The sequence below is a fragment of the Carettochelys insculpta genome, chromosome 26 (genome assembly GCF_033958435.1).
Source record: "Carettochelys insculpta isolate YL-2023 chromosome 26, ASM3395843v1, whole genome shotgun sequence".
Classification (NCBI taxonomy): domain Eukaryota; kingdom Metazoa; phylum Chordata; order Testudines; family Carettochelyidae; genus Carettochelys; species Carettochelys insculpta.
Window position 1 is genome coordinate 1,329,377 of NC_134162.1, and position 14,530 is coordinate 1,343,906.

The window sequence follows — 14,530 nt, forward strand, 5'->3', positions numbered from 1 at the left end:
AGTGGGGGAGTTTCAGAGAAGGATTTGTCTACAAAGCAGCTTTTAGCCCCAGTCCACAGATGTCTAACTGCAGCAAAGAGGTACCCACAGTGGTGTAAAGTCTTGCTGAGGATCTGCATCAGACTTTCAGCAGGAGATTTACAGGTGACTCCTAAAGCCAAGTGTTAGAATGCAGGGGTAGCCTGGGGACTGTATCTCAGCCCCTATGTTTCTAGAGCAGATTTTCAATATGGTTTAGTTAGTTCCAATGTTACGGAAGATGCTGGTGACTGGCATGGATCAAATACGAGAGATTGTGCCAACCAGATTTGTTACCTAGGCTGTGGAGACTGCTTTAGAGTATTCCAGCTAATCTGGCCTCCATAATTACATCTGCAGGAGGGGAGGGTATGTCCAGAAAGAGTAGCTTATCGTCACCAATTCGCCTGGCTTTACCACAGAAGATGGGAGCTGTGGCAGGTGTTTTCATTCGTTTCTGGCGTCACTTGCTTGTGTCTTTGGTCTGTATTTGTACAGCGCAGTGGGGTCGTGGTCCTGAGCGCTGCAGCAGTACAAATCACCATCTGTGGGACATGGGAAAGGCCGCATTGCTGTGGGCCTCGCTCATTCCCACAGACGCACCGTTGGTGTTTTCCTGAAGCAAACAACGTTCCTTATTTTTAAAAGCTCCTGATTGTTGAGTGGTTCTCGCGGTTTAACTGTTGAGCCGTTGGCCGTGCTAGAGAATGTGCATGCAACACCCCGACTGTGCATGCGAGACCCCCAGGTGCAGCTGAAGACACCCCCTCTTTTAAATATGTCCTGACCATGTCATAGACTTGGTAACTGCTCAGCTCTTCCTCGGGTCCCCTTTCACTTCTGATTTCTAGCTAGTGTCACTTCTTGCTTCTCTGACGCTTGCCCAGAAATCCATCTTCCCCGGTGGTGTGAGGAAACCTCTCCTAGTTGCTGCACCTGTGGCCTTTATCAGCAGAGAAATCCTGAGAGCCTCTGCCCAACCGCGTTGGATCCCAAACACTTTCTAGAGCAGGGGTGCCCAACCCACAGATCTTTGAGCCGTTAGATGTGGCCCCTCCTCAGAGCCGCGCATTGGGAGCAGCGTCCACTGCTCTGCTCTCCTGCCCCGGCACTTGATGGGAGAGGCGTGTGGCTCTGCGGGGGAAGGAGGGCACTGACGAAGGGCCTGGGGGGCATTGAGCCACATAGTATCTATTTATTTATCTATCGCTTTATCTCACTAGAGCTGTGTATCTTTTTTATATATTTATTTTTATCTATCTATAGTTAGAGCAATAGATAAAAATAAATATTTAATACATGGCTCTTTGCACTCTGTCCGTGGCGCTCTGTCCCTCACTGGTTGGCCACCCCTGTTCCAGCGCTTAAAATGCATCATGAATCAGACAATCACGCCACCACTTAGCCAGAAACACACTTCTCTTTCAGTGGCCCCAGAACTCATCAGTGCAGAGAAATGTGTCAAGCCCGATGAGTTACAGCAGCAGAGGCTCCCTGTGATGTTGCAGGCTGTATTTTTCTTTTTTTTCCATGCAGATGGAGCTGAACCTGTCAGTGCTAGAGCAATAATCTGTCCCAGAGCCAAGATTGGGAGCAGCGTGGTTGTGTTCACTGTCAGGCAGGGCCCAGAGGGCTGCAGAGAGATGCCACATTGTGCTATCTGCTCCTTTGCATCATTACTTCCATGCTATGGTTTTTGCCCACTGACTGGCGGGGGCAGGAGTTGGGGGGAGTCTTTAGCCTGAGCTGTTTTATGCATTTATTTATTAACTCTTTCATTGTTGTAGGAAGTGGTGTTTGCTGCACTGATGCAGAGCAGATGGACCAGCTGCATGCGGTAGTTAGGAAGCCAGACAAAGCTTTGCAGCTCCCCCAAGAGATATGTTACGCGCACACTGTGCAAAAAAAAGCCAAGCACAAAATAACCCAGTTGTGGAGTAAGAAGGAACTAGGCTAAGAGCAACTCCCAGAGCATCAGTGAACAACGGGGCCGGTTCTGTGTGTTGCAAACACCTCCTGCATGGTGCTGAGCACCCTGGATGTCTCTGGAGAGTGGTCAGGATTGGGTCCAGCTTCAAGCAGATGACTTGCTGACCCATGTTTCTCAGACGTTATGTGCAGGAAGAGCAGCGGTAGGCCAGGAAGCAGCCCAGAACTCCCCAGGGCTGTCGCCCTAAGACAGGGTTAGGCAAGAGCATCCTGGTGTTGAAATGCCTCCCAGGCGCAGCTGGAGAGGGCAGAGAGCTCTTTCTGCTTCATTCCAGAACTTCTCAGGGTCCATCTCTAGGCGGAAGCATGGATCATGGAATTAATCGTTCCTCTGAAAAATGTCACCCATCTCTGCTGGAGAGCCCTGCACACCCGCGGATGTCCGCTGTATATCCACAGATAGCCACATCCCTTTTTTGCAGATACAAATGCGGATGCAGATACAACTTTTGAATCCACACAGGGCTCTGCTTCCCCATGCAGAGTGCGGTGCCGAGGTCAGTACAAACACACACTCCCGCCCCAGGCAGAGTGCGGTGCCCATGTCAGTCCAAACACTCCCAGAAGAACCACACTGGGCGCTCCTCTTGTCCTGCCCTGTCCTGAGCCCTGGTGACAGACCCAGTCACAGACCTGCCCTCAGTGTCTGCAAGCTCAGGTGAACCTGGGGCTGTGGTGAAGTATTCAAAGCAAGGGCTTGCCATGGAAATCAAGCACAGAGTGGAGCCTGAACTCTGCCCCCTCTCTCTCCACCTCTGTCCTGGCTCGAGGCCCTGCTGGAGTGGTGGAGGGAGGCCCTCACTGCAGCACAGGACGTGCTCCATGGTCACGGTCCTGCTTCCCTTTACTCACGTGTGAGCCTTGCACACGTTCAGGGAGCAGAACCACAGGCCGCAGCAAGGCTAAGTCATGTGAGGAGTGCAGAATCGGGCCCAGGCGGGTGTCACTTGGCTGACAACCCCCAAGCTCCCTGTTTGAGCTGAGAACTAGGTGCAAGGTGGTCAATCCAGCCAGAGCTCCCTTTCAGATTTTGGGGGCGGGGGCAGAGTGAGCCCATGGGCTGGAAGACCGAGGACAGCAGTGTCAGTGGTGTTACGGAGCATGCTCAGTATAAGCCTAGCAGTAAAGGGCAGGGGGATGAGAATCACCCCATCCACCTTCACCCCTGCACACACACACAAGCTCTTTCCGGGTGTTATCTGAGTGCAGGTGTATGTAATCTGTCCTGTTTCTATTTCTCCACATCTCCTTCATGTACCCAACTCTTTTTAATTTCTCTTCCTGTGGTAGCTGTTCCTTACCCCTCGTCACTTCTGTTGTCCTTCCTGTACCTTTCCCAAATCCAATATATCTCTGTGGTTGGGAAAACCACATTCTGCAGGCAGTATTCAAGATGTGGCCAAACCCTAACCTTGGAGAGAACGAATATGATATTTTCTGTCTTAGCTATTCTTTGCCTAATGATGTCCAGTATTCTCTTAGCTCTGTGGATTGCCACTACGCATTCAGCAGACGTTTTCAGGGACCTATTCACAATGATTCCAAGATCTTTTTCTTGAGTGGTAACAGCTACTTTAGACCCCATCATTTTTGTATGTATAGTTAAGGTTATATTTTTCCACATGCATTACTTTGCATTTATCGACACTGAATTGCATCTGCCATTGTGTTGCCCAATCAACCAGAGTACATCTACAATACCCCGGAGATCAACCTGGTCAGGGTGGATCTTCTGGGGTTTGATTTCCTGTTCCTAGTGGGGGCATGAAAAATCGAACTAAGAGGGGTCGACAGTCAACCCCTACACTTCTCGTTCTCATGAGGAGTAAGGGACGTCCGCTTGAGAGTGGGTTTCTCCCGTCAACCTCCCTCAGTGAGGACGGCCAGATAAGTTGATTGTAGATACGTCGATTCCAGCTACACAACTGCTGTATCTGGAATTGGGCATCTCCAATCGACAGGAAGGTCTAGTGTAGACCTGCCCCCCAGTTTGGTGAGAGCCCTTTGCAGTCCGCTTTGGACTAAACTATTCTGAGTAATTTTGTACCATCTGTAAATTTTGCCACCTCGTTTTTCATCCCTTTTCTAAAATCAATTCTGACTCAGCTGGTCAGCAGTGGTCTAAATGCAGACCCCTGAGCACACCACTCTTTATTCCTGCCTTTACCTGGCAGTGTTTTCATGATCATCTAATGATCCTTCAATTACTTGACCAGCCTTTTGTTACCTTAATCACCCTGCTGCCTCCCTCTGTTCATAGACATACTCCCTGCTCCAAAGGCAAAGTTGGAACAGATTCTGCTGCACTTAAGAGCTGACTCTGGAGCTAGGGTGTGCACTTTAAGTAGACCTTGGTGGGGGCGGGGGTTAAGATCACTTAACACCCCCCCATGGCACCCTTGAATCCAGCATGCTGACAATCCCCCAGCTCTCTGTCTCAGCTGAGAACTAGGTGCAAAACCCAGACCTTCCATTTAGAATTTTTTGTTGGGTCTCTGAAAAGGATTTTTTTTTTTCTCTATTCTCTGGCCTGACTCCTTTAGTTCTTTTCTAATCTGCAGCGGGATATTGATATTGCACACTTTGGAAGAGCTCCTTTCACAGTGGAGCGTTAGCTTGGCCTGGAACTCTGAATGATAAAACCCTGTTTGCTTTCTTTTTCTTCCCTTTCATTTGATTTCAGCTTGTGCCCCATGCTGGCGTATTGATTGGAACGTCTGCAGAATAAATGCACCAGCACAAATAAAAAACCCAACGAAGGCTCTTCTGAGACAGTTTTTAAAATAGTCACAGGATCTGCAAGCTCATCAAAAGCACCTCTGTGCATCCCGCTCACGCACCATTAATTGGCATTCTCCAGCCACTTTCAGCCACCACCCTTTGAGATGTGCTGGCAGCATTGATTACACTCAGGCTGAGCCCAAATTACTGCTAGATTCTTCACAGAGGACACTAAGAAGTCCTGTGGCACCTTACAGACTAACAGATATTTTGGAGCATAAGCTTTCGTCAGCGGGTCTTTACCCACAAAAGCTTGTGCTCCAAAATATCTTAGTTTATAAGGTGCCACAGGACTTCTTGTTGTTTTTGAAGATACGGACTAACTCGGCTCCCTCTCTGACACAGAGGACACTGTGGGCCTTCTTCCCTCTGCAGGAGACAAGGCTGAGGGGCGGCAGGTGACTTTTATTAAGAGGGAATAGTGGCTGGGAAGGACAAAGTACAGCTGGTTGGCTAATGCTCATCTGCTCAGCACCACTTAGATTGATAAGCTGCAAGCATGACTGTCTAGTGCAGAACTCAGCACCTTCTACTGCAATCCATTCTGCATAGAGCCGGGGCAGTGACACCCAGCACAGATGCCAAGAGTGGCACGAGAGCCAATTTTCACTTGCATGTGAAGCAGGAACTCCACCTCCCCCCCTGCAGCCGGGAACTTGCTCAAAGCTTAACAAAAGACCAGTGATGGCTACCAAGCACCGCCTACGTGGTAAAGCTCTTCACCTTCATTTCTTTATCAATGAAGATGTTGTATGTAGGAGTATCACCGACCTTCGAACTGTACGTGGAGGTCAAAAGGTCACATTTCGGCACTCCGCCTCGGAGAGGTTGCTGCAATGCATTCTGCTTAGCACTTCCACGGAGGGACACATAGGGGCTTCACTGTGTGAAGAATGAGGATGTTCACTTTTCAGGTGTGTTAGGCAGTTGAGAGCCTGTGAGCCCCATGCTCTGGCTTTGAATCATAGAAGGGCTGGAAGGGACCTCAGGAGGTCATCTAGTCCAGCCCCTGCTTCAAGCAGGATCAACCCCAACTAAATCATCCCAGCCAGGACCTTGTCGAGCCAGGACTTAAAAACCTCAAGGGATGGGGATTCCACCACCTCTCTCGGTAACACATTCCAGTGCTTCACCTCCCTCCTGGGGAAAGAGTTTTTCCTTATATCCAACCTGCACCACCCCCTCTGTAACTTCAGATCGTTGCTCCTTGCTCTGCCACCTGTCACCACTGAGAACAGCCTCTCTCTATCCTCTTTAGAGCTCCCCTTAGGAAGTTGAAGGCTGCTGTTAAATCACCCTCAGCCATTGCTTTTCCTTCCACGTGCAGTTCAGTGTGGTGCACAGTCTTACAGCTCCACATGCCAGGTTGCTCCAAGTGGTCCTTCCGTCTCTCCACAGGGCTGGATTCCTGGGCAGTTGCATTTGATGATCAGCAGAGAGGTTTCAGCCATCCAGCAGGACCGGTGTCCAGTCCCAGGAAACCCCTGTTGAATCTGGCTGTTTGGTGACGTAGGTCAAGCACAGGGTCACTGTTATTAGTAGGAGGTGGAGCAGAAAACGTGGAATGGTCTGCCCTCAGGTGGGTCTCTAATTGATGTGAATGTAACAACATATGCAGTGGGAATGAATAAACAACCAAAATGGTGCAAAGAGGAAGATTTTGCAGACCCCCATTGCAGTGCTTCCCACTGTTCAGAGCAGAGCGGGTGGCCCATTGCAGGCTAGCTCCCAATATGCTTCATCTTTGCAACTTCCCGTAGAATCCTAGAATCCCTGGGCTGGAAGGGACCTCAGGAGGTCATCTAGTCCAGCCCCCTGGCCAAAGCAGGACCAACCCAACTAAATCATCCCAGCCAGGACCATGTCAAGCTGGGACTTAAAAACCCAGGCTCAGACATCAGTGCCCCCCAAAAAACCATAGGTGTGAAATCCATGGGTGCTCGGGGGCTGGAGGCCACCCACAGAAAAAAATAATGGGTGCTCAGCACCCACCAGCCTGGGGTGCTGCTGATCAACTGTTTGCCGACCAGTTAGCTTTCTGGGAGCCCCAGTTTGAACAGCTGATCGACAGGGCCACCAGTCAGCATTTGGCAGGTAGGGTTGGCACTTGTGGGAGGGGAGAGAGCAGCAGGTGGTCAGTGCATCAGGTAGAGTGAGGGCAGAGCTCTGGGCATAGCAGGGGTGGAGCACCACTGGGAGGAACAGAACCCACTGTCAGCGCAGAACGGTGAGGGACTGCTGTCGGAAGCTGCACAGAGGAAGCCATTCGTAGCTCACAAGTTTTACAGGGCCTACAAAAATGAGGAACGATGCTGTATCGTCTAGAACAACGGATCCCAGCCGTTCCCATCACACGGCGCACGTCAACGAGACGGACAATTCCACGGCACACCCGCTTTTTTCCGCTGGACCGATTGCACATAAACGTCATGCTGACTTCCATTTACTCTGGTTACGTTCTTACCAGAGGGATTTGCAACACAGCAGTGCAGACAATAAGCAAAACAAGGATCAAATGCATTAATGTTTCCGATCTGCCACAGATCCACCATCTTCAACAGCGAGTGCAGCCGCATTTTCAAAATCTGCTCAACGCCATGCAAGGGATGTTGAGTAAACGAGTAACCACTGAAAGCAGCTCCCCTCCCCACCTGCCCCGTGGAGCCAGGACACAGCATTTAAACCATGCCCCTTCTCTAACAAGGTCCTGCCCTCCCTCTCCCCCTTGCCTCACCAGAGAGTGGGGCCTGACCCCCCACCAGCTCCTTCCGACTGGGAAGAAGCATTTCAGCTGTCTCCCAGGGCAAATGGGGCCCTGTGAGGCTGGCATTTGCCCTCACAGGGGCTCTGCAAAGACCAGCTCTGCACTAGCTGGGACTCGGGCAGCCTGGCTGCTTGAGCCTCAGCTGCTGGGGGGGTCCTCAGTTCCCTCCCCTACCATGGTGGCTCTGTAAAGAGCCGTGGCAAAGGGAAATTGATGAAATTTTGCAGCTCACTTGAACAGTTCTCACAGCACACCAGAATGCTGCAGGAGCACGCTGGTTGGAAACCACTGGTCCAGAGCACCATCTACCAGCACCTTAGGTCTTAACTGTTCACACACGTAAACAAGACCGCACTCATGCAACTAAAGATGACCCATGGAAACCACACTTGTTACTGGCATGGTAATTAATGCACCAAGCTTCCTACTGCTATTTTCTGTGTTCCTGTCTGTTTCCTCAAGGAATAAGCTGAGAAAAACTACTTGATCGCTGACCCTCACTACTCAATAGCTTCTAGACTGCACGTTTGCTTTGGAAGTGCCCTTTCATATATCACCAGTGCTGCTGTACATTACATATTCTGGCACCAAGCTGAAAAACTGTCCTGGGCCCTGGGAAAGAATGGTCAAGCCATGTTGGTGTAAATAACTGCAATATGAACCCCAAGGATGAATCTACATCACCAGTATCGTCTCCAAGCCTTAAGGAGCATATCAAATGTGGCAAGTGGTAAGGGGATATATGACATGACGAAACAAAAAAATAGAAGATTTTTTATTAGATTCATAGATTCTAAGGCCCTAAGGGACCACTGTGGTCATCTAGTCTGACTTCCTGCATAGCATGGGACTTCTCTGAATTAACTTCTGTTTGAACTACTGAAGATCTTTTAGGAAAAAAAACATTCCATCTTATTTTTCAAGCTGTCTGTGATGGAGACTCTGCCTCAGCCTGTCCCTTGGTGTGCCAAGGGTTAATTACGTTCACTATTCAAATGTGATGCCCTTATTTCCAGTCTCAGTTTGTCTTGCTTTGACTTCCAGCAGGTGGAGCATGTCAGACGTTCCTTTGCTAGACTGAAGTGCCCATTATTCAATATTAGTTCCCCAGTAGGTGTTCACAGATAATGGTTAAGTTCCCCCCCCTTAGCTTTCTCTTAAGATTGATTGAGCTCCTTGTGTCTCTCACTACATGGCAGGTTTTTCAACCCTTTAATCCTTCTCGTGGCTCTTCGCTGAACCCTCTGACTCCAGTTTTAACAACATTCTTCTGGAACTGTGGACACTAGCACTGGACAAGTAGGCCAGGGGCAGTCACACCAGCACTCAGGCGAGAGGTAAAATAGCTTCCCGACTTCTGCTCAAGGGTCTCCTGTTTATGCTGTTAAAATTCACAGTGTTGCACTGGGAGCTCATGATCTGATGATTATCCACTATGATCCCATGTCTTTCTCAGAGTTATGGCATCCCAGGATGGAGTCCCCCATCCTGTCCATATGGCCAACGTTCTTGTTCCTAGACAGATATATTTTCATTTTTCTGTATTAAAAAGCCTGTTGCTCACTTGCGCTCAGTTTCCCAAATGATCCTGGCTCGGAGACCTGTCCTCTTCCTTATTGCCCACTTCCCCAGTCGTTGGGGCTTTTGCAAACATTATCAGCATTGATAAAATGTTCATAGCCTGAGGCCAAGAACTGATCCCCATGGGACGTAACTAGAAGCACACACCCTTGATAATGACAGCCCGTTTACAGTAGAATTTTGAGCCTCAGCAGTTAGCCTACTCTTAATCCATTTAATGTTATTAATTTTGGATTGTAGTGTTTTAATCAAGATGTCACACACAAGAAAAATCAGTGGCCTTACAGACGTCTACATATATTACGCCAAGGGTACCACTCAGACTTGGAATCTCATAAAAAAACCTATCAGGTTAGTTTCACAGGATGTAATCCAGGTTGATTGGCATTAATTACATTATCTTCCTTCAATCCTTTTTTCAGTCAGGTCTAGTATAACCCATTCCAGTTAACTTGCTTGTGATTGATGTCTGGCTGACAGGCCTATAATTACCCAGATCCTCCTGCTTAGCTTTTCTAAATATTGGCACACCATTAACTTTCCTTCTGTCTCCTGTATCTTCCCCTGTGCTCAGCAAGACTTACTGAGAAGCTTGGAGGGGTCACTGCTGATAGAGGTATATAAAATCATGAATGGTGTGGAGAAAGTGAATACAGAAAAGTTATTTACTTGTTCCCATAATACAAGAACTAGAGGACACCAAATGAAATTAATGGGTAGCAGGTTCAAAACTAATAAGAGAAAGTTTTTCTTCACACAGCGCACAGTCAACCTGTGGAACTCCTTACCAGAGGACGCTGTGAAGGCCAGGACTCTAACAGAGTTTAAAAAAGAGCTTGATAAATATTTGGAGGTTAGGTCCATAGATGGCTATTAGCAAGGGGTAAAGTATGGGGCCTAGCCTTTTTTTGAAGGTGGGAGATGGATGGCAGGAGACAAATGGCTTGATCATTGTCTTCGGTTCACCTCCTCTGGGGCACCTGGTATTGGCTACTGTCGGCAGACAGGATACTAGGCTAGATGGACCTTTGGTCTGACCCAGTATGGCCGTTCTTATGTTCTTATGCACTGTGTTAGTCTGAAGCTTCACAAAGAAAAGGCAGTTCCGTGGCATCTTAGAGACCAACACATTTATTAGATCATGAGCTTTAGTGGGTCACTACTTTCTTCGTGACCTAACATATTTGTTAGGCTCTAAGGTGTCACTGGACTGCTTGTTATTACACGAGGGTCTCAACATTCCAAGGGTTCCATGTTCAGAACCCTCGCGAATGTTGATTTTTGTGAATGGGGGTGGGCTCGGAGCCATGGGAAGCAGAGGCTGCTGGCACACCTTACCAGAGCTCTGGGAAGTGGTGGGGGGGACTTTACTGTACTGAAAATCAATACTAACCACCTCATTTGTCTGAATCCTGGTATCTACCTCAGGAGAAATCCACGGCAGGCTGGTTTAGTTTTGGCAGAGTCAGGAGTTTGTCAGAACCATGCATATTAATTAAACTGGCTTCAGCTCGATGGAGAAATGGTCTTGCCGTAACATATATTTAAGGATGATCATCCAATTGTGCAACACATAAGATCCCAGCGTTGGCAGGACACCAAAAAGGGCTCATGCTTCATTACGTTAATTATGTTGTTTCTAAAATTTCCATAGCAGATGGGCAAAAAACATTTTTCCACTATTTAATTAAGAAAAAAAGTGCAGCCAATGGAAACCACCACATATCTGGTGCCTGACAGGAGGCCTGGTCTCCAAATAAAATTTAGACTGATTTAGCTATGTCCTTACATCCCTGAGTGGATGTAGTTAAGTCAATCTAAGCCCTGGCACAGGCATTGGTATTTACAGCCTTTAGATGGGGAATCTTAAATATAGCTATGGACTGCCCTCTGTGGTCACTATATCAAGTACGCAAAACCTGAGACCTGGTTCCCTCCAGTACAGGTGAAGAAAATTTTATGAGGACAAAGAGATGGTATTAGAGCTTACGCTGTCCCTCTTAGAAGCGAACGATAATTAATTTAAGGGGAGATTTCATTTCCATCAGAAACTATTGTACCTGCTGTGGTTAGCAGCAACTCCAGAGCTGACTACAGTGGAAGGAGGTTAGGAAATATGCATTATTTTTTCGGGTTGCTTGTCTTGTGCATTTGACAGCACTTTCTGAAATCAGTTTCACTTCCTTGTCATGAGGACACCCCCTTTGCAGGGGCTCTGCTAGGGGGCTGTGTGTGAAGGGTTGGTTCTCAGACCACCTTGAGATTGTCACCTGATGGGCTGATGATATCACTAAGCCCCCTTACCTGCTCTCTGGGGCACCCCTCCACCCCATCCTGATGAGCTATAACCTCTGGTTTCCCCCCAGCAAAGGTGAAGAGTTCGGGTTACAGCCCACAGCAGAGTAACACAGACACTGAACAAGTTCAGCTCTGGGAGGGCTCACTCATGGGCCTTAACAGAGCATCCAGCAGAGCCAGAAGGGACCAGAACCCCAGATAAATCCACCTTATTCTGCCTGAGTTGTACACAGAGCAAATTCATAACTTCGCTTCCTGTATCAGCGAAAGAGAGTGATGCACAGGTAACAATTATTTATACTGGGTTTATTAATAAACAGGAGTGATTTTATTAAGTAGAAGAAGTAGGATTTAAGTGGTTGCAAGTGCGGGGTTCAGGAAAGATAGAAGTACCATACAGCAGATATTGGCAATAAGATTGATAGCAGAGACAGCTGGATGAAAGAGCATCTACAATTGCTTTGTTGATTTTCAGAAGGCACTTGACAGTATAGATCAGAAAGCGACTTGGGCGGTTTTGGAGTCGTATGGAGTGTGTAGCAGACTGATATGGTTGTTGAAGGATATCAGTGACAACGCGGAGGCAGTGATGAGAACGTGCAGAGAGTTGGGAAGCTGATTTAGTATGAGACAAGGACATCTGATATTGCCAAGTATCTTCATCACGCATCTAGAGACCCTTATGGACAAGATCAAGGAAGAGGTAGAAGGGATATCAGTGCATGAGATAAGAATGAACAACTTGAGGTTCACGGCTGATATAGTTATCATTGCAGAAGATGAAAAGAAACTAGCAAAAATGGTGCAGGTGCTAAATGAGGAAGGGAAGCAGCGTGGACTGATTATGAACACAGATAAAACAAAGACAATGGTATTTGGAGATAAGAAAATCGGAAGAAAGATCAGTGTGGATAGAATTGATCTAGAGAACATAGAGAAGTTCACATATCTGGTGAGCAACGTAACATATGATCTAGTCTGTAAGAAGGAACTAGCGACTAGAATAGCGAAAGCAAGAGCAAGTTTGAAGGCGATGGATAAAATCAGGAAAAGTAAAGCGATTAGCTTAGGAATGAAGCTGTGTGTCTGGAAAACGTGTATTCAGCAGCGTGTTGTACAGATGTGAGACATGGATGATAACAAAATATTCAAAGAGAAGGATATTGGCGCTTGAGAGGAGTTGTTACAGAAAGATCCTGAGAACAGGATGGATGCAGAAGGTCACCAACAAGGAATTACATAGGAAGATGCAGCTGAAAGAGAACCTACTGCAGAAGGTTACACAAAGGAAGTTACAGCTATTTGGGCATATCTGCAGAATGAACGATGAACAAAAAATCAAGCCCTGGTATTCGGCATAATGGACGGCTTGAATAGGAGAGGCCGACCCCTCAGAGAAGGGGTAGATGATGTAGTAGACTGGTGCAGAGCTCGTCTACAGAAACTAAGCCCCTCCGCACTGGACAGGGAAAGAGGGAAGGAAATAGTGAGAGAGGCATCAGACACCAATGGGCACTGAGCCCACGGTTGTTGATGATGATGAAGTGATAACAGACAGATCAAAGTAAGTTATTAAGATAAAACAAAACACACCAGTTAAGCCATATACTAAGAAGCTGTTACAAATCATAATTTCTCACACTAGTTCTCATTTCAGGCCAGAGTCTTTCTTTCTGATCTGGGTCCAGGAGCTCACCACCATGCCTGTCATTACAGCTCTTTAGTTTCCATGTGCTTTCATGTGTCCTCTCAGGGTGGGGGCAGTCTGTGAAGTCAGCTGAAGAGAACCAGTCTTTGCTTCCCATTCCTCATACAGAATTTCCCTAGGGTGGGGAAATCTTTGTTCAGTTCCCCACACCCTTGTGGAAAAGTGCAAAATTTAAGATGGATTCCAGCACCAGGTGGCATAGTCACATATCTTGGCAGGCCCAATCATAGTCCAGGCTTACAGGAAAAATAAGACTATTCACAGAGCACTGGGCCATTAAGTTCCTTGAGTGCTACTAATGGCTTTCACTAGCACACCAAGATTAATAAATAGGTTCATATATCATATTTCTAACGTCTCCTACAAGAGGGGTATGTGCTGTTGTGATGGGGTTTAGGGGTCCCCATGCACTGCACCCCATTTGCAGGCAGGAGTGACTTTTACTTAGCAGGTAGAACAGGAAGTTTATTAGGTGACAGAGGTCCAGTTTTTTTTACAGAAGAGTCAGTGCAGCAGTTAGAGACAGTCCTTCCAACCCGTCCTGGGGAGAGGAGCCCGAGGGGTGCCCCTTTGGAGTGTAGCTTCCCCCTCGCCTGGCTGGCTGCCTTCCAGCTCCCTCTTCCCTCTTCCAGCTTTTAACTGCCCCTTCTGATTCAAACCCAGCTCGGCTTCTCCCTCCTCTTTGTTCAGGGCAGAGGTGTTACCTGCCAGCCCAGGTTATAGCCCCAGGGTTATGCTTAGCGGCTGGGAGCTGCTCTGCTTGTTTCACACACATCCAGCCTGAGTCTTACACATGCACTCCCCCACTCCATCACAGCTGTCATGGGGTCAACTCACCACCACAGCTCTTCCTGCTGGTCAATGAGGGAATTAGCTCGTACTCCTCAGCAGGGCACCTCCCTATGGCTGGTGCATTGCCCGTGGCCACTCCCCACACACTCAAGTTTGTGCTCTGTTCAGGACCCACATCATGCCCAGGATTGCCTGGTCCTCTTCAGGACATGGCTCTCCAGCAGTGCCCACAGAAATCCTTGTCCAGTGGCCACCAATGGGGCCAGCTGCAGCCTCTATTTAGCCCCCTACCTCATTGGCAAGCCATAGCCCATATTAGCCACAGTGGGTGTGGCTAGGTGTGGTGCAAAAGGAAAGGAAAAGGGACTCAGGCACACCCATTACTCTGAGTCCCAGCCCAGGGATCATCTGGCACCAGCCTTGTCCTTCCCTCCTGTTCTCTCCCCTTTGCTGCCTCACTCCCTGGGCCACCTCCCCTGTGATTCCTTGCACCTTCTGAGCCTCTATGTCAAGGCCAGCAGCCTGGCAGGCATCAAGCTGGAGCCTCTCTCTATGCCCCTTAACCTGCCCAGTACTAAGGTGCTTGCTCTTAGCTGGCC

General features: G+C 48.2%; 1 protein-coding gene across 4 annotated transcripts in view; it reads left to right on the top strand.

Moving 5' to 3' along the window:
* The window catches only part of SYT2 (synaptotagmin 2), a 182,347-nt gene that overhangs the window by 129,701 nt on the left and 38,116 nt on the right, over positions 1-14,530 (top strand). Inside the window, exon 1 of one of the 4 annotated variants that reach the window (XM_074977596.1) lies at positions 11,680-11,715. The exons of the other annotated variants lie outside the window; for them this stretch is intronic. The gene's annotated coding sequence lies outside the window, so the exon portion shown is untranslated. Of the gene's footprint in view, positions 1-11,679; positions 11,716-14,530 lie in introns of those variants that run through there. 4 annotated transcript variants of the gene reach the window in all.